Source organism: Triticum urartu, chromosome 3A (assembly GCF_056163025.1).
Source record: "Triticum urartu cultivar PI428250 chromosome 3A, HENAU_Tu73, whole genome shotgun sequence".
NCBI classification, from domain to species: Eukaryota; Viridiplantae; Streptophyta; class Magnoliopsida; order Poales; family Poaceae; genus Triticum; species Triticum urartu.
Genome location: NC_141875.1, coordinates 159737007 through 159757257, shown reverse-complemented (window position 1 = coordinate 159757257; position 20251 = coordinate 159737007). Strand labels below are relative to the sequence as shown.

General features: G+C 49.7%; 1 pseudogene; it reads left to right on the top strand.

The window, feature by feature from the left end:
• The first annotated feature begins 202 nt into the window (after positions 1–202).
• On the top strand, positions 203–1010 carry LOC125519097 (uncharacterized; annotated as a pseudogene).
• The last annotated feature ends 19241 nt before the right edge of the window (positions 1011–20251 follow it).

Genomic DNA, 20251 nt, shown 5'->3' with positions numbered 1-20251 from the left:
CGGGAGGCCACCCACTGAAGCCGCTCCCCTCGCCGCCGCCAGTGTACGCAGCAGGGCAAAGCCCGTGCAGTGTAGGCGGCGGCGGGGCCGTCAGTCACTTCCACACTGGATCTAGCGGCGCGCGGGCGTCTCGGTCTGGTGGCGACTGGAGCTCGGCGAGGCGAGGTGCGCGAGTGGGGCGCGCTCGCGAGGTGCTTGCGCCATGGCGCGCTACAGGAGCGGGGCTGCGCGGATCTGGCTTGGGCGCGTGGGGATTACTCGGGGCTGCGCGGATCTGGCGCAGTCGCCGGTGCGCGAGGAAGGGCGGAGGTGTGGCTGCGCGCGCGGCCTGCTGCTGCAGCGAGCGTCCGTCGCGTCGGTGTGGTGGATCCGGCTAGCTGATAGCCTAGAGTGCAGGGGATGGTTGTAGATCCGGCGAGCATGCTGGGGCGTGCGGTTGCGGACGGGCCGGCCAGATCTGGGCCTGCCCAAGCCGGAGGCTGGTTGCGGCGCATAGTAGGAGAAGTCCCAGGCTGTGGCTGCGGTAGTTGCGGGCGGGCCGACCATGACTTGTACTTGTCGGCCTTGGCCGGCGCTCGGGAGGGGCACTGCCGGCTGGTGGTGGTGCTCGGTTGTCGCTTGATGGAGCAGGGAGGCTCCGTCCGCGATTGGATGCGGGGTGCAGGACCCGATCTGGTCTCTGCAGGCCCATCGTCGAGGAGGCTAGCGGGTGGCCTTGCACAGTGGTGGCATGCTCGCTGGGTGGGGGATGTGCGCGGTCCAGTGGAGATACGGGTCGACCTCGGCCTACTGCGTGGGAGTGGATGCACCGGGTGAAAGCCTGGCCGGTGCTGGCTGGCCGACGGCGATGGTGCTCGTGGGCGTCACTATCCTCCTTGGAGGCGTCGTCGGGATTCTTCACAGCCTATACTCCCGAATCAAGTTCTTCGGGTGAAAGCCCAGATCCTGCTGCAGGTTCGGACGGTGACGTCGTCTTCAACGTCGTTCCCCTCTTTAGGGCGCCGTCTTGAAGCTCTTGATCCCTCTGGTGCTTCCTATGACTGGACGTGCACAGTGGCTTCTGTGGCAACGATGATGATGGTGAGCAATATCGGAGGCATGGTATTGGTCGTGGTAGTCGGTTCTTCTTCTCCGACGTGTCTGTGGGGTTGCCTCGACTGCTTGTTGCTGTGAAGTCGAAGTCGCAGTGGCGGGGCCAGGTGGTATACGATGACGCGTGACAGGTTGTTCGTTCGGTGATCCTCCGTGATGCCAACCTTGCCTAGTTTCTTCGTAGTTCATCATCGGAGTCGGAGCTGCGTTGGCTTGTGTGGATTGTATGGAGTGTTGTGTTGCAGCTACTAGGGCTGTTGTTTTTCTTTTTCTTTGATCTTCGGATCTTCTGGTCCTAGGACCTTCACCACCTTGTTGTTTTCCGTTGCTCTCTGCTATTATCAATGAATGCCAGCGATGTTGGATCTTTCAAAAAAAAATACTTGTATTACTCAATCACAAGGTCCTTACAATCGTCATGGACAAACTCTAAAATTTCCACAGGGCCATAAGTCATAGTCCGACCTTCTACTCTAGTGGAAGAGTCTCCGAAGGTAATAAATAGGACGTTCATTGTTTTGATCCCAAAGGTATCCAATCCAACTTCCCCTCGCTCAATTTTGACCTATAAACTTATGTGATGCAATCTTCAATATTATCTCAAAAGTTTAGGCTAATCGGTTAAAGAGGATTTTACCGGAGATAATTTCACCTGAGCCGTCTATGTTCGTACCAGGGAGGCTCATTATAGGCAATGTTATTGCAGCTCCGGTTTACCACCTGATATTCGCGGACGATTGATTGTTGATGTTCAAGGAGAATGAGAGTGGGGCAAATTTGATAAAGAGTATCATTCAGCAGTACTATGATGCTTCGGGGCAGCGGGTAAACCTTGCAAAATCTAGTATTTTTTCAGCAAGGGGTGCCCAAATGACCGAAGAGCTTTGGTAAAAGGAATTCTTTATGTGCCAAATGAATCATTATCTGAAAGGTACTTGGGGCTACCATCTGATGTGGGGAAGTCAAAATATAGAACATTCAAATACATAAAAGATAGACTTTGCGCCAAAGTGAAGGGATGGATTGAAAGATGTATGGCGGATTCAGGGAAATAAGTGTTGATTAAATGGATGGCTCAGGCAGTGCCAACATTCTCTATGTCATGTTTCTTGCTACCAAGAGGCTTATGTTAGAAAATCGATACAAAATTGAGGAAATGTTTTTGGGGCAACAAGAATGGAGAGAGTAAAGTAGCATGGGTCTCATGGGATAAACTTACTATGCCCAGTGCCAAGGGGGATTAGTTTTTCACGATATAGAATTGTTTAACCTCGCCATGCTCGCCAAGCAAGGGTGGAGGCTTTCTGTAGGATCCCTATCCATTGAGCACAAGAATTTTAAGAGGAGTATACTACCCCCACGGGGATGTGTTACAGGCCAAACTGGGCAATGCACCTTCTCAGGTCTAGCATGCGGTTCATGTAGGATCGCAGGTGCTAAAATGGGGGTTGGTAAAGAAAGTGAGAGACAAAGCAAGTGAGAGACAGGAGAACAATAAGGATATGGGAAGATAATTTGTTACCATGTGGTAACGCTGCATACTAATTTACACCGAAGAACTGTGATCCCCCTTTCATGGTGAGCGAGTCGATAGAAAATGCTACGAAGTGTTGTAACAAACAATTGGTTATACAACATTTGCAGCCACTAGATGCGTCGGTTGTATTGAGAATTTCACTAAGCACACACAACACGAAGGATGCATGGGCATGGCACTACGAGCAAAGTGGTATCTTCAGTGTTCGATCGGCCTATAGGATACTTATGAAAACAAAGAAGAGGAGAGAAGACTGGCCCGAGGACCGCTCAGCGACCTATAATACGAGTGCTGGTCCTAATGAGTGGAAGAAGCTATGGAGGATTAAAGAACTAGGACCGATCAAGCAATTTGCTTAGCGTTTAGCTCGTAACTTTATTCCAACTGAATCAGTTTGACACCATGGAAATATGATTGACTCAGAGGTGTGTCCAATCTGCAATGGAGCAACAGATGACTGAATACATGCGCTTATAGACTATAACATGGCAAAGTGTGTTTGGTGTCTGTTAGATGAGGAATTGGTTGAGAATTTGATCATTTGTAACATTCCAGATGCAAGATTGTGGCTATGGGAAATGATGGAGACCAGAAGAGATGAAGAGTTCATAAAGATTTTGGTGACTGTGTGGTCGATATGGTGGGCACGACGTAAAGTTATTCATTAGTCCCCCTTGTTGACTTACAACTTTATTGTAAGATATATAGAATGCCCGACTTTGGTCCCGGGTACTCAAAAAACTTCTTCGGTAACCTAGTCATTTGTTGGAGGGAAAGGAGGTAGGAGAATCTAGAAACCACCTAGGCAGGGATGCACAAAGATAATGGTCGATGCGGCTATGTCACAACAAGGAGAAATGGGTGCCTTTGCTGCTATTTGCAGGGCCTGCATGGTTTGTTCCAAGGAGCTTTAGTAGTTGTACTGGAAGATCAGACAATTCCAGAATTTTTTGAAGCTTTGGCATTCAATGAAGCTCTTGCACTAGCTTCAGACCTTAGCATAAAAAAGGTTCAAGTAGCAATGGACTGCATGGCTACGATACAACATCTGAAGAGTCCTTATATGGGTGCAAGCTCGTTGGTAATTGATCACATCAAGGAGAAAATGCAAGAATTTGAAGTCTGCTTTTTCGATCATGAGAAGAGGGACAAAAATTGGGAGGCTCATTCTCTAGCTAATTGTTGTTACTTTAAATTTGGGGCGCCACGTGTGGCTGTTGATCCGCCCAATTTTGTTTGTATCGAACCTTTTGTAGAACTTGAATAAAAGATGAGTGACTCCCTCTAAAAAATCTTCTACTCTAGCAAAACTAGCTAATCTATCACTCGCTTTAACACAAATTAACCTCACTTCAAAACAAATTGACCTCATTTGCTCCATTAATGTAGTGCCGCCCATAGTGGCGTTTGCGATGCATGGGAAACGCCATGGTCAATGACATTTCTCACGGCCCACACACTGATCCTCAACGCTGACCGTCTGACGTGGAAAGCACAAAAATATCAAGGACCATAGTGTATCACCCGCCCTAGATCAGCTCGAGGAGCTCAACTTTCAAGCTGGACATCTGCGATCACTGTTGTCGTTCGCGCTCCACCTCGCGCACACTCTGCGCTGTGCTACCTTCATGTAGTGCTTTTTTCCCCAGATTAATATCACGCGTGCTCTTCATATCCCTAAACTAAAGTACCTCAAACTCATGGGCGTCAGCATTGAAAGGATCGATATGGTTGACTAGAGGGGGGGTGAATAGGCAACTAACAATTTTTAGCTTTTCTTTAGCAATTTAAACTTTGCATCAAAGTAGGTTGTCTAGATATGCAACTAGGTGAGCAACCTATATGATGCAAGACGGATAGGAACACAAGCAAGCAAGATATATGAAACAAATAAGCTTCCACAAGTAAAGGCACGAGATAACCAAGAGTGGAGACGGTGGAGACGAGGATGTGTTGCCGAAGTTCCTTCCCTTTGAGAGGAAGTACGTCTCCGTTGGAGCGGTGTGGAGGCACAATGCTCCCCAAGGAGTCACTAGGGCCACCGTAATCTCCTCACGCCCTCACACAATGCGAGATGCCGTGATTGCACTATTGGTGCCCTTGGAGGCGACGACCGAACCTTTACAAACGAGGTTGGGGCAATCTCCACAACTCAATTGGAGGCTCCCAACAACACCATGAAGCTTCACCACAATGGACTATGGCTTCGCGGTGACCTCAACCGTCTAGGATGCTCAAACACCCAAGAGTAACAAGATCTGCAAGGGATTAGTGGGGGCAATCAAATATCTCTTGGTGGAAGTATAGATCGGGGCCTTCTCAACCACTCCTGAGCAAATCAACAAGTTTTGTTGGCTAGGGAGTGAGATCGGGCGAAAATGGAGCTTGGAGCAATAATGGAGCTTAGTAGTGGAAGAGGTAAGTCAACGGGGAAAAAGGGGACCCCTTATATAGTGTGTGGAAAAGATCCAACTGTTATCCACCAACCAGCCCGCGGCCAGCGGTACTACCGCGCCTGGCCAGCGGTACTACCGCAAGGCCGCGCGGTACTACTGCTTGCAACCAAGCGGTACTACCGCACGGCTGTGCGGTACTACCGTACCGACCCACGGTACTGCCGCAACCTCAGCACAAAACCGATAAACAGACGCACAGAAGCTGGGGACGGAACTTCCGCACGCGCGGTACTACCGCGCCCCCCATGCGGTACTACCGCAAGGCAAAAGTCCCAGCCAGGGGAGAAGGGAAACTTCTGTGCCTACTTCCGCAAAGAAATGGAAGTAGCAAAAACCCGACACAGTAGTACTGCTGAGGGGCGGTACTACTGCCTGACCGCATAGCGCGGTACTACCGCACGGAGAAAGCGGTACTACCGCGGTAGGTGCGGATGTAAAAAATTACATCCGCTCCTACTACCGCAAAGGGGCGGCACTAGCCTGGTGGGCAGCGGTAGTGCGGCTCCAGGAGAGCGGTACTACCATGGGCACCTGCGGTACTACCGCGCCACCACGCGGTACTACCGCGGATGCCTACGGTACTACCGTTGACCCAGGAGCAGTACTACCGCAACCAACAACGGCAACCAGACAAGGGAGGCAAGAAAACGGAGGAAGCTTCAAGGAAGAAGGAGGGGATAAGAAGGAGACGTGTACGTGATGATTCCACCCAAACCTTTCCAACGCGGACCCCCTCTTAATAGTACGGCTTTCCTACGACTCAAATCCACCAAAAAGAAACGTAGAAAAGACGTCGTCTTCGTCAGTCTTCGAGGGGCACCCAATCGTCTTGTGCCTAGCAAAGAAGTGTCTGGGATACTCATGGCACACGATTAGTCCGCAAATGCGTTGTCATCAATCACCAAAACACTTAGGGATAAATATGTCCTTACAATCTCCCCCTTTTTGGTGGATTGATGACAAAACGGGATTTGCACAAAGAAAATACTATTAAGTAAAAGCAAACCCCTCCTCTCTATAATATAGACGGGCTCTCCCTAGATGTGTGCCACCTAGATGAGTGCTATGGACTGCATGGCACACGAATACTAGGAACAGAGCTCCCCCTATATTATAGAGACAAGGCATATCTATCACTAGACAAGATAGTACAAACATAAGTTAAGTAAGATAGATAGAGTGCATATGTCTTACACCATATGTAGGATAGGTCTCGAAGGCACAAACCAAACAAAAGCAAACGAGGCAAACGAGGTCCAAACGACAAAGCAAACAAACACACCAAGCACGACACAACGCAAATCCCTACACGCAAATCCCTACACTCTCTCCCCCTTTGGCATCGAGACGCCAAAAAGGCAGAGAGGACACCTACACACACGGGGTGGCTCAGGAAGAGAAGTCGTCCCACTGCTCCTCGTGCTCCTCGTCAGACTCAGCGGCAGGGATAGTCTCCTCGAGGTCATCCTCTGAACTGGTCCACTTGTATCCCTGCTTTGACATCCAGGCAGCCTCAGGTGTGATGACGTCCTCAGACCCGCCAGACACATCCTCTCCAGAGAGCCTCATAACCTTCTTGTCACGGCGGCGACTCTCCTTGTCTGCCACATGAGCCCTGTACTGTCCCTTCGCCTGCATGCAGAAGAGAGTCTTCATCTTGTCCTTGAGCTTCTTGGCCCATGACGGCTCAGAGGAAGAAGTGGTGGACCTAGCAGCACGGTCCTCAGCAACATTCTTAGCAGCAGCAGCCTCCCCCTCACCTGCAGCCCTCCTAGCAGAAGAGGCCTCAGCATGGGTAGTGGTGTTGGCCCAGTTGGGCTTGACGCGGAGGCTGATGGACTCATGGTGAATCCAGTCTGGAGCAAGGAACTCATCACCCGGGTACATCTTCTCCCAAGAGGTGGAGAGCAGCAGAAACAGGTACGGTCCATAGATAGGTACCTTGCGAGTGAACACCGCAAACCGAAGCTCACACCACATGATGTGTGAGACATCAAGTGGCTGAGTCTGAGAAGAACGTGCCTCTGCACACAAGAGCAACATGTCCACTAGATATGCATGTACCTTGTCCTTGTCGCCAATGCGTGGGAACAGAGTGTTGCGGAAGATGCGATGCATGATATCCAGAAAGGAGTTTAACACCCAAGATGACTTGCCATTGGGGAGTACCTTCTCAACAAGGAAGGGCTGAAGCAGGTTCTTGTTGGCAGACTCAGAGTTGGCATGGGGGCGAACACCAACGGGGGTGTGAAGCCCGTCATCAGGAATGTGTAGCAGATCCATGAACTCTTTCCATGTAGCAGACAGCTGACGGCCATTGGTCATCCAGGTCATCCTCCGCTCCTCCCTGGGATGAAAGTACACTGAGGCAAAGAACTGACAGATGAGCTCAGGGTCATAGTCAAGGTGAAAGGAGATCACCGGCTCAATAGCAAACTGCTCCACCAAGTCCAGAGCCTCTCCAAAATAGTCACGAAACTTGTCCTTCCGCATGTGATGCATGTCTATCCACTTGACCTCTACGAATGTATTCTGCTTGCTCTTGATTACATCCAGATAGATGAGAGTCTGTTGCTTGTTCCAGAATATCTCAGTGCCTCTGAGCACAGCCCGAGGAGTCACATAGGGATTGACCCTCCGGCGTTCGACATACTCAGTGACAGAAATCTCGTCCATGCCCTTAGCAGGTTCCTTTTGCTTGCTGGCAGTGGTCTTGACATTGCGCTTGGGGGCATCGGAGCCTTCTGGGGCTTCATCTTGGGGGTTGCACAGACGCTTGGAGCCAGTGTCACGACTGGGATTGGAACGGCGAGAGCCACCACCTGAGACACAGAACGCAAAAACACCCACAACAGCCAAGAGAGATTAATGCAAAGACCACAACAACGCAAGTGAAACAAGAAGAAAGCACACATGATAAATGTCTAGAGAGAGATTTGATCCCTACGGTAGTACTGCCAAGTGCTGCGGAGCTAAGATAGTAGTATGGCTCTTAGACGCGGTAGTACCGTGCGAGATCACGGTAGTACCGGGTGTAGGAGCGGTAGTACGACCTTAGCGCCGCGGCTGGCGCGGTAGTACCGTGACTGCAGAGCGGTAGTACCGCACAGTACGGTAGTACCGCACCTGATGGGCGGTAGTACCGCACATTAGGCACGGTAGTACTGCACCGCGTCAGATCTGAACAAGTTCAAATCTGAAAAAGCCCGCGAAACCACGGCGGTACTACGGTTGGACAAAGCTACCACAAGACAGCATATCAAGTATGTTTCCTACGCATCACGACTCTCTTACATCCTACTCTTGCACAGATTTGGCCTAAAATCTCAAGAACGACAAGTTTCTCCCCAAAAACCTAGAAGCAAGAGAACAACCAAGAAAAAGAGGGATTTGGGAAAAACCTTGGTCCATGGAAAGAGGAAGTGGTGGGGAACGATCCCACCGGTCGGAATCCGAGGAGAGTGGCCGGAGACGGAGATCCGGCGAGGGCCTCCGGCGCTGTTCTTGAGAGAGAGAGACGTGGAGAGAGAGAGACAAACGAATGGGAATGGGGAGTTGGAACTCCCCTGCCCGAGTCATAACCCCCACGCGCCCTCGACGGCGCGGTAGTACCGTGCCCAGACACGGTAGTACCGCCCGGCGCGGTACTTCCGAAGTATCGCACCAGAGCGGTAGTACCGTGTTGTGGCGCGGTAGTACCGTGCCTCCCAAAGCGGTAGTACCGCGGCCAGACGCGGTAGTACCGTGAGCTCAAGAAGATGCACGTTTCGAGCACACGAAAAACTGGATCTTTGCACAAAACACTCCGAGCCAACACGACACCACAAGACCACGCAACACACAAAACCAGAAAGGCACGCGACAAACGAACCAACCACGAGACACCACCTCTCCAAAAGAGAGGGCGGTGGCCGTAGCCACCTATGTTTGAGTCAATTGGTATGGCACCGCGAAGAATTATCCTTGGGTCCATGACCAAAACTCGTCTTTGAAGCACAAGTACCATCAAACATGGCTAATGTGAAAGACTTGATTGATTTATGCATAATGGGGGGAGGGAGAGTTCATTGAGAGAACATCACTCCCCCTATGTCCATGCCTACATCTAAATAGGACAGCACGTTGAGTATGGTGGGTGTGCAAGGGTTCAAGCAACATTGCTTGAATCGATGATATTTAGCTCATGCCTTAACTCGCGAAATCTTGCTTCATCCAAGGGTTTCGTGAAGATATCTGCAAGGTTATCATGAGTGTTACGTAGTTGAGCTCGATCTCTCCTTGCCTAATGTGATCCCGGATGAAGTGATACCGGATCTCAATATGCTTCGTCTTGAAGTGTTGCACCGGGTTGAGAGAGATCTTGATGGCACTTTCATTGTCACACCAAAGAGGCACTTTGTCACAAGTGACACCGTAATCCTTTAAAGTTTGCCTCATCCATAGGAGTTGAGCACAACAACTACCGGCGGTAACATACTCCGCCTCAGTGGACGAGAGAGACACACAACTTTGCTTTTTGGAAGACCAACTTACCAAAGAGCAACCAAGGAATTGGCACCCTCCGGAAGTGGACTTCCTATCCACTTTGTCTCCCGCCCAATCGGAATCTGAGTACCCTACAAGCTTGAAGTTTGATCCTCCTGGGTACCATAAGCCAAAGTTTGGGGTATGAGCCAAATATCGAAAGATTTGTTTGACCGCCACATAGTGACTTTCCTTAGGTGCGGCTTGAAACCGTGCACAAATTCCCACACTCAACATGATGTCCGGTCTAGATGCACAAAGGTAAAGTAAGGATCCAATCATGGAGCGATATACCTTTTGATCCACCGCTTTACCATTGGGATCTATGTCAAGTTGGCACTTGGTAGGCATGGGAGTGGAAGCCGGCTTGACATCACTTAGCTTGAATCTCTTGAGCATGTATTGAGTATATTTGGCTTGATTAATGAAGGTTCCTTCTCTTCTTTGCTTCACTTCGAACCCTAGAAAGAACTTCAACTCTCCCATGGAAGACATCTCGAACTTTGAGGTCATGAGAGCGGCAAATTCCTCATTGAAAGCTTTGTTAGGGGAACCAAAGATAATATCATCAACATATAATTGGCACACAAACAACTCCCCTTTGACCTTCTTAGTAAAAAGAGTGGGATCGATTAGCCCAACTTCAAAACCACGGTCTTGTAACAACTCGGTAAGGTGGTCATACCACGCATGTGGGGCTTGTTTAAGGCCATAGAGTGCCTTATCGAGTTGATACACATGATCGGGAAAGTAGGGATCCTCGAACCCCGGGGGTTGCTTGACGTAAACTAATTCATTAATGGGACCATTAAGAAAAGCACTCTTCACATCCATTTGTTGTAACTTAAAGTTATGATGAGAAGCATATGCAATCAACATGCGAATGGATTCAAGACGAGCAACGGGAGCAAAGGTTTCACCGTAGTCGATACCCTCGACTTGGGAGTAGCCTTGTGCTACCAAACGAGCCTTGTTGTGAATGATGATCCCATGGGCATCTTGCTTGTTCTTAAATATCCACTTGGTTCCTATGACATTGTGATTCCCGGTCGGTCTTGGCACCAATCTCCACACTTTGTTGCGCTCGAAGTTGTTGAGTTCTTCATGCATGGCATTGAGCCAATCCGGATCTTCTAGCGCCTCATAGACCTTGTGGGGTTCCACACAAGAGACAAACACGTGATGCTCACAATAATTTGCTAATTGTCTACGAGTGCTTACCCCCTTTCTTAAGATTCCAAGCACATTCTTCATGAGATGATCCTTGGTGGAGAGCTTGGAAGCAACCTTGGCGGCACGACGCTCTAATTCCTCCTCGGTGGTGAGTTGAGGAGCGGTTACTTGATCATCTTGAGCGCCGTCATGAACTTGTTCTTGATCTTGAACTTGCTCGGGGGAGAGAACTTGACCTTGGGCATCACTTGGTGTGTCCACACCGTCTTGAGTATGATCTTGCCCTTGGTCTTGTTCATGAGGTTGAGGGCCTTCACTTTGTTCTTCGGAAGCGTGTGGGCCTTGGGTTGGTGATGGCTCCACTTGAATGGAGCATTGTCCTTCTCCTTCGGCCACAAGGGGTTCCTCAATGGGTAGGATAAAACCAATACCCATTCTTCTTATGGCTTGAGGAGGAATTTCATCACCTACATCACAAGTGCCACTTTGCTCCATTTGGGAGCCGTTATTCTCATCAAACTCCATGTTACACGTCTCCTCAATAAGTCCCGTGGATTTATTGAGGACACGGTAAGCATGAGAGTTTGTAGCATAACCAACAAATATGCCCTCATAAGCTCTAGCCTCAAATTTAGACAACCGAACACCTTTCTTGAGAATAAAACACTTACACCCGAATACCCGGAAGTACTTGAGGTTGGGCTTGTTACCGGTGAGTATCTCATATGGAGTCTTGTTCAAGCCCTTGCGGAGGTAGAGCCGATTGGATGCATGACATGCGGTGTTGATGGCTTCGGCCCAAAAGTTGTATGGAGACTTGAACTCCGCCATCATGGTACTTGCCGCATCCATCAACGTCCGATTCTTCCTCTCCGTAACACCGTTTTGTTGAGGGGTGTAGGGTGCGGAATATTGATGTTTGATTCCCTCATCACTAAGAAACTCATCCAAGGTGTAGTTCTTGAACTCGGTGCCATTGTCACTTCTTATTGTCAAGATCTTTGCATTGTGTTGACGTTGAGCTTCATTTGCAAAGTCAATGACGGTTTGTTGGGTCTCGCTCTTCCTCTTGAAGAAATACACCCACGTGCACCTTGAGTAGTCATCCATAATCACCAAGCAATACTTCCTACCTCCAAGACTATCGAAGGATGGAGGCCCAAAGAGATCCATGTGAAGGAGCTCCAAAGGCCTCTTTGAATAAATGATAGTCGTGGGAGGGTGAGCCTTCTCATGTAGCTTTCCTTCGATACAGGCACTGCAAGCACGATCTTTAGCAAAACTAACATTCGTTAGTCCACGGACATGGTCCCCCTTGAGGAGACTTTGCAAAGATCTCATATTGACATGGGCTAAACGGCGATGCCAAAGCCATCCCACATCAACTTTAGCCATTAGGCATGTCGCGGTCTTAGTGGTTCGCTCCGAAAAGTTAATCACATAGAGACCGTTCTCGACATGCCCACAAAGGCTACTTTAAGAGTCTTTCTCCACAAGAGGGCCACGGTATCGATATCAAAGAAAGTGGCAAAGCCCATGATAGCAAGTTGACGAACGGAAAGTAAATTGTATGCAAGGGACTCAACAAGCATGACCTTCTCGATCGTGAGATCATGAGAGATGACCACTTTGCCAAGTCCCAATACCTTAGAAGATGAGGCATCACCCCACTCGACATTGGTGGGCATAGATGGAACTTTGTGCACGTCCACCACCAAGTCCTTGCTTCCGGTCATATGATTTGTAGCTCCGCTATCGAGCAACCATGATCCACCACCGGAAGCAAACACCTACAAGAGATCAATGCTTGGTTTTAGGTACCCATTTTGTAATGGGTCCTTTGATGTTAGTAACAAGGGTCTTAGGAACCCAAATAGACCATTCAATGTACTCATGAAGAGAACCAACAAATTTGGCATAAACATGCCCATCACTAGCACGACATAACACATAAGAAGGGTTAAAATCGCCGGCTTTGTTGAGAGGGGTGACATTGCCCTTCTTGACATTGTTCTTCTTCTTCTCCTCTAGGGCACTCTCTCCCTCCCTCACAAAGGTTTGCATGAGGGGAGGATGTCGTTTGGTCTTGTCATTCTTCTTCTTGTTCTTGGAGTCGGGCACGTACCCAACCCTTTCCTTGGCCACACCTCCCTTTTGGTTGATCAAGAGATCGTTGAGGTTCTTGTTGCCTTGTATGCAAGTCGCAAGACCTCTCTCAAGTTGCTCCTTCAACTTAGCATTTTCCTCAACAAGATGTATATGCTCACAACACAGGTTAGTAGCATTTGCATTATCAATTAGAACCATATGAGGAAAAGTTGCTTTCTCCTTAGTTAGCTTCACTTGGAGTTGATCATGAGACTCCTTGAGACTAGCGTGAATACCCTTCAAGGCCTTGTGGGCCTTGTCAAGTATATCAAACTCCTCTTTGAGTCTAGCAAGATCAACCCCGAGTTTGGCCTTCTCGGAATTTAGCACACGAGAAACAATGAGGACATGATCATAATCTTTCTTTAACTTAGCATGATCAACGTTGTGTGACTCCTCAAGAGCCAAACGAAGACCACGCTCTTCCTCAAGAGCATTGGAAAGATCTGAAATCTCATCGGCATAGTCACGACTATGCCCTTCCATCTTAGAGATGGTGTCTTCGTGAGCCTCGATCATGTCATTGGCTTCACCAAGTTGTTCCAAGAGAGCAACAAAGTGCTTCTTGGATTTTCCCTTGAGTTTGCCCACAAAGGCCTCAAACTCGTTAGCCTCCACATTAGCTCCCTCAAGTTCATTAATGCTATCCGTCGGGGAAGGATGATTAATGATGGTAGTTTTGATGTTGGAGGTTACCTTGTTGGTGGCTTTAGCCATGAGGCACTTGGCGGTGATGCTCTCGTTGGGTGAGTCGAAGAGAGACACCCGTGACGTTGTTGCAATGGCAACGGAGGCCATGGCAACCGACTCACCATCTTCATCATCGTCATCATCCTCATTGTACTCTTCTTGCACAACCAAAGCCTTGGGAGGAGTCTTCTTGGTGAAGTTGTTCTTGTTGGGAACGACTTGGCCTTGTCCTTTCGGATGAGCTTGCCACCATTGTCTTCCCTCTTCTCATACAGGCATTCCGCAACGAAATGACTCACGTTGCCGCAATTGTAGCAAGTCCTTACACGTTGCTTGCCCCTTGTGCCACTCGAGTTGCTTTTGCTTAAGTTTGGCCTCGAGTTTTTCTTGCTCCAAAATTGCCTTGAAGCAAGTGCCATGTGTTCATGATATGCATACTTCGTATCTTCGGGGTTGCTCTCCTCTTCTTCCTCTTCTTCTTCTTCCACGGTGAGCTTGGCCTTCAATGCAAGGTTAGGCTTCTTTGCCCGTTGAAAACGGAGCACCGCATTGTCGGCGGTCTTGTCCAAAATGTCCATGGCCACAAACTCATCCAACACTTCGCTTGAGGTAAAAGTGTGGAAGTCCGGTCTTTGACGAATGACGGAGTACATGGCCTTGTGATAGGGCATCATTGCTGAGGGAGTCCTGGATTAGGGGGTGTTCGGGTAGCCGGACTATACCTTCAGCCGGACTCCTGGACTATGAAGATACAAGATTGAAGACTTCGTCCCGTGTCCGGAAGGGACTTTCCTTGGAGTGGAAGGCAAGCTTGGTGATGCGGATATTCAAGATCTCCTACCATTGTAACCGACTCTGTGTAACCCTAACCCTATCCGGTGTCTATATAAACCGGAGGGTTGTAGTCCGTAGGACATCAACTCCATATACAACAATCATACCATAGGCTAGCTTCTAGGGTTTAGCCTCCTTGATCTCGTGGAAGATCTACTCTTGTACTACCCATATCATCAATATTAATCAAGCAGGAGTAGGGTATTACCTCCATCGAGAGGGCCCGAACCTGGGTAAAAACATCGTGTCCCTTGTCTCCTATTACCATCCAGCCTTGACGCACAGTTCGGGACCCCCTACCCGAGATCCGCCGGTTTTGACACCGACATTGGTGCTTTCATTGAGAGTTCCTCTATGCCGTCGCAATCAGGAAGGATGCCTCCTCCCGTCTTTAAAGACGGAACCGTTGCTAAGGGAGCCTTGGCTGTCGGCCAAACTCTCTGGCTAGGTGGTTTCCTCATGACCGCCTGTTCGGCTGTTGCGCCGACGGTGACCTCTCGGGTCATCAAAAGCAACCTACACGTCAGCTCGGAGCTCGTCGAGCAGCTAGATCCAATGGAGCTCTCTTTCGTAAACGAGCTCTTGGATCGCATCGCCACCCTGGGGGTCGCTACGGATTACGACCAGGTTGGGCTTAAACCCAATCTAAGAGAAATTAACTCTCCCCAAGTCACCCACCACGTTGCCGTGGTAGAGGCGCAGTGCGGCGACCCTTCATCTATTTTAAGGACTAGCTACGTCCGAATTCCCGACCCCTCCAAGCCGGATACCCGCGGAGGGGAGGATGTAACTCAAGGCTGAGCTTAGGATCAGGCAACGGGCTAGATTCATTGGACAACATCCAAGAATCCGAACTTCAGAGTTCGGAAACTCTTCGGCCTCCGAATCTTGGATTGGGTGAGGTTTCAGATTCAACGACACCCGCCCACCCGAACATAAGCGATCTCTCCCAAATCAGGCAGAGGCCCGAGGAAACAGTACATCATTACTGGGCCAGATTCCTCCTGGTTATGAACAGGATAAAGGATTGCCGCGAGGGAGACGCAATCTCAATTTTCTGCAGTAATTGCACGGACGAGGGAATCCTTAACGCCGTAAGTCGTCGTGATATTACACGCTTCGCTGACTTGGCGTCCATAGTACAAAAATACTGTGCGATGGAAAGCGCCTGGAAAACCGAAATAAAATTTTGGGATGATCCGGCCTTGAATAGTAATCCCGTCCGAACTAAGAGGGTGCATCATCATAGGACACCCGGGATAAACACCAAAAAGCCAAAACCCTCTACAGGGCATGGAACCGTACTGGAAAGGTGGCTTGATGGACCCTGTAGAATTCACAGTACAGAGGACCCCACACCAACTCACAGCCTTAGAGCATGTTGGATACTCCGGCAGGTGGCCAAAATTGGCGAGGACCTCTTAATTCTGGAGGCCGCAGAAAGCCATCCCGAGGACACCAGTACCGTTCTCACAGTCTTCGAGACTTTCGCATCAAACAATATGCGAAAAAGAACACTCCGCAGCCTCGCCGAAGTCTATCAAGTTGCAACAATAAATCCATGGAGCGACACTGCTATTACCTTCAACGCAAGTGATGAACCTAGATTCCGAACAGCCCGAGCACCAGCCGCATTGGTCCTCAGTCCCATAGTGGACGGCTTTCGCCTCACCAAGGTGCTCATGGATGGAGGCAGCGGACTGAACCTCATTTATGAGGAAACCCTTCAAAAAATGGAAATAGACTAGAACCGCATCGAGCGAAGCAGCACAACCTTTAGAGGAATAATCCCCAGTCGGGAAGCGCGCTGCATAGGAAAAATCACACTAGATGTGGTGTTCGGCATGCCAGATAATTACAGGTCCGAAGAATTCACGTTTCAGGTGGCCCCGTTCAAAAGCGGATATCACGCTTTACTAGGGCGGGAAGCATTCACAATCTTCCAAGCAATACCCCATTACGGGTACATGAAGCTTAAGATGCCCAGGCCGAACGGAATTATCACTCTAGCTAGTGATCCGGACATAGCACTCCGCGCTGAAAACAAGACGGCCGCATTAGCCCTTGAGGCACTATCTGAAGCCTTAGCGGCCGAGGAACTGACTGCGCTGCGCTCCACGGTTAACAGGGATGATGTGATACTCGACAAGAGATCCAAATCCACATCCTTCAAGCCAGCTGACGAAATAGTCAAATTCCAGGTCCATCCAACGGACCCCAATAAAACAGCTTCCATCGGGGCACGACTGAACCCTGATATAGACGCCGCACTGCGAGAGTTCCTACGAGAGAACTGGGACATTTTCGCCTGGCACCCTTCAGACATGCCAGGGATCCCACGCAGGCTGGCCGAACACAGCTTAAATATCCTAAAAGGATTCAAACCTGTCAAACAAGCCCTTCGGCATTTTTCCGAACCCAAGAGACAGGCTATGGGAGAGGAGCTAGCCAAGATATTGGAGGCCGGATTCATTAGAGACATAAAACATCCGGACTGGCTAGCAAACCTGGTGATGGTACCAAAGAAGGACAAATCCTGGTGCCTGTGTGTCGATTTTAAAGACCTTAACAAGGCTTGCCCAAAGGATCCCTTCCCCCTCCCCCGTATCGATCAAATTATCGATGCCACTGCAGGACACGATTCGTTGTGTTTCCTCGATGCATACTCCGGTTACCATCAAATCAAGATGGCAAAATCAGACCAAGCCGCAACAGCATTCATCACACCATACGGCCCATTCTGCTCCAACACAATGCCCTTCGGGCTGAAAAACGCTGGCGCAACATATCAGCGCATGATCCAGATATGTCTGGCAAACCATATCGGCAAAACAGTGGAGGCGTATGTGGATGATGTGGTCGTCAAATCAAGACATGTCGAATCTCTAGTAGACGACTTGAGGCTTACATTTGATAACCTCCGAAAATATGACATCAAGCTCAACCCGGAAAAATGCGTCTTCGGTGTCCCAGCCGGAAAGCTCTTGGGCTTCATTGTATCCGGTAGAGGAATTGAAGCAAATCCAGCCAAGATCCGAGCTTTGTCACAATTGGATATCCTAAAGGACCTCAAACAAATACAAAAATTAACCGGATGCGTGGCGGCTTTAAGCCGCTTCATCTCCCGCTTGGGAGAAAAGGCACTACCCCTCTATCGCCTCCTTCGGCGCACCGAACACTTCGAGTGGACGGATGCCGCCACGGCCGGACTTGATGAAATAAAAGCCATATTGGCAACAAACCCAGTCCTGGCCGCGCCGAACACCGGCGAACCAATGTTATTGTACATTGCAGCAACACATCAAGTTGTCAGCGCAGTGCTTGTTGTTGAGCGGGAAACGGATGGACACAAATTCCCCCTTCAAAGGCCGGTCTACTACGTGTCCACTGTCCTCACTCCATGCAAATCAAGGTACCCGCATTATCAAAAGATTGCATACGCAGTATTCATGGCATCCCGGAAGCTACGACACTACTTTCAAGAGTGTTCCATAACAGTAGCCTCGGAAGTACCACTCAACGATATTATCAACAACCGCGATGCAACGGGCCGGATTGCAAAATGGGCCATCGAGCTTCTCCCGTTCGATATAACCTATAAGCCACGGTGAGCTATTAAATCGCAAGTTTTGGCCGACTTCGTCGCAGAATGGACGGAGGCCGAGCTCCCTAAAGAGTACGGCACATATTCAAACTGGATTATGCATTTCGACGGCTCCAAAATGTTGGCCGGACAGGGGGCTGGCGTCTTCCTGACGTCCCCCACAGGAGACATAGTCCAATATGTGCTCCAGATCATGTACACGGATTCCAACAATGCAGCCGAATATGAGGCCCTCCTACATGGTCTCCGGATAGCAGTATCCATGGGTATCCAGTGCCTAGAGGTACGCGGGGATTCAAACCTCACGATATCCCAGATAAATGGAGACTTCGATGCCAAGGACCCAAAAATGGCAGCTTACCGCAATGCCGTCCTAAAAATGTCAGCTCGGTTCGAAGGGCTGGAGTTTCACCATATAGCCCGAGAAAACAATCAAGCAGCGGACGTCCTGGCACGCATCGGAGCAAAACGCGATGCAGTCCCCCCCAACATCTTTTTGGAAAGATTGTTCAAGCCATCCGTAGCATGGGAGGGGGAACCCGCAAATAACAGCCCGGACCCAGCCGCACCACTCGACGCCGAACAATCTGACATAATTGGAGGCTCTGCCAATGAAATTACACCTTCAGACCACGTAATAATGGCGGTTATCGCCCCGTGGACAGAACCATTCCTAGCCTACCTTACTAGGCAGGAACTCCCGGAGGACCAAAATGAGGCCCGCTGCATAGTGCGGCGATCTAAAGCCTATAGAGTCCACGAGGGAGAGCTTTATAAGAAAAGCACTACCGGAGTCCTTCAAAGGTGCATCTCCGAAGAGGAAGGGCGGAACCTTCTAGCTGAAATTCATGCCGGACTCGGTGGTCACCACGCCGCTGCTCGGTCCCTTGTTAGCAAGGCTTTCCGTACAGGCTTTTATTGGCCGACGGCCCAGGCAGATGCTCAGGACCTAGTCCAACGATGCGTTGGTTGCCAACTTTTTGCCAACCAAAGCCATATGCCACCCACCGCACTCCAAACTATACCCATCACCTGGCCTTTTGCGGTCTGGGGGCTTGACATGGTCGGACCCCTTAAAGGTGGGACCCACAGGAAAAAATACTTACTGGTCATGGTGGATAAGTTCACCAAATGGATAGAAGCCAAGCCTGTTAAAACGGCCGAATCCGGACCTGTGATAGACTTCATATCCGGGGTTGTACACCGTTATGGCGTCCCCCGCAGCATCATAACCGATAACGGTACAAACTTTACCGCCGACGAGGTAAAACTCTGGTGCAAAAACATGGGCATCAAGCTCGATTATGCTTCTGTCTATCACCCACAAACCAACGGCCAGGTCGAACGTGCAAATGGTCTTATCATGAGCGGCATTAAACCCAGACTGGTGCGGTCCCTCAAGGAATCTAACACGCACTGGGTAGAGGAGCCCGACTCCGTGCTATGGGGGCTGCGGACCACGCCAAATTGCACCACCGGATACACACCATTTTTTATGGTGTACGGCGCAGAGGCAGTTCTGCCCTGCGACATAATTCATGACTCACCTAGAGTGCGCATGTACGAAGAAAGAGAAGCCGAGCTCGATCGGTAGGACAACTTGGACGCCTTGGAGGAGGAGCGTGACGTGGCAAAAGCCCGTTCCGCATTTTATCAACAGCAGGCCCGAAGATATCAAAGCAGAGAAGTACGAGCCAAAAATTACAATGTTGGCGAACTAGTTCTACGCCTGCCGGATAAGAAAAAGGACAAACTCAAGCCCAAGTGGGAAGGTCCATTCATAATCGACCAAGTCCTGACTGGTGGGGCGTACCGCCTGCAAGATGCATCGGATAACCGACTCGAGCCGAACCCGTGGAACGCCACCCGTCTCCGAAGATTCTATGCCTAGCACCGGACTCTGTGTTCGTCTCCTTCCTCTGTCCATTTTTTGCATTTTTTCTGTCTTACATTTCTCTCCTTCCCCTCTTTTCTTTTATAGCCCTTAAAGGCTCATCTAGTGACGCACCACTCGTGCTCATTAAACCTGGGGGCTTCTTTAACAGAAGCTTATTTATACGGGCTTCACGCCCAACACATGCGTCAAACTTCCGCATGTACCTTTTTCTTCACCATTATATGCATCGATATGACTTAAGTTTTGGCCAAGCTGGGTTGCCTGGCTCCTGTGCTTACCCCTACGTTCCCGATTGT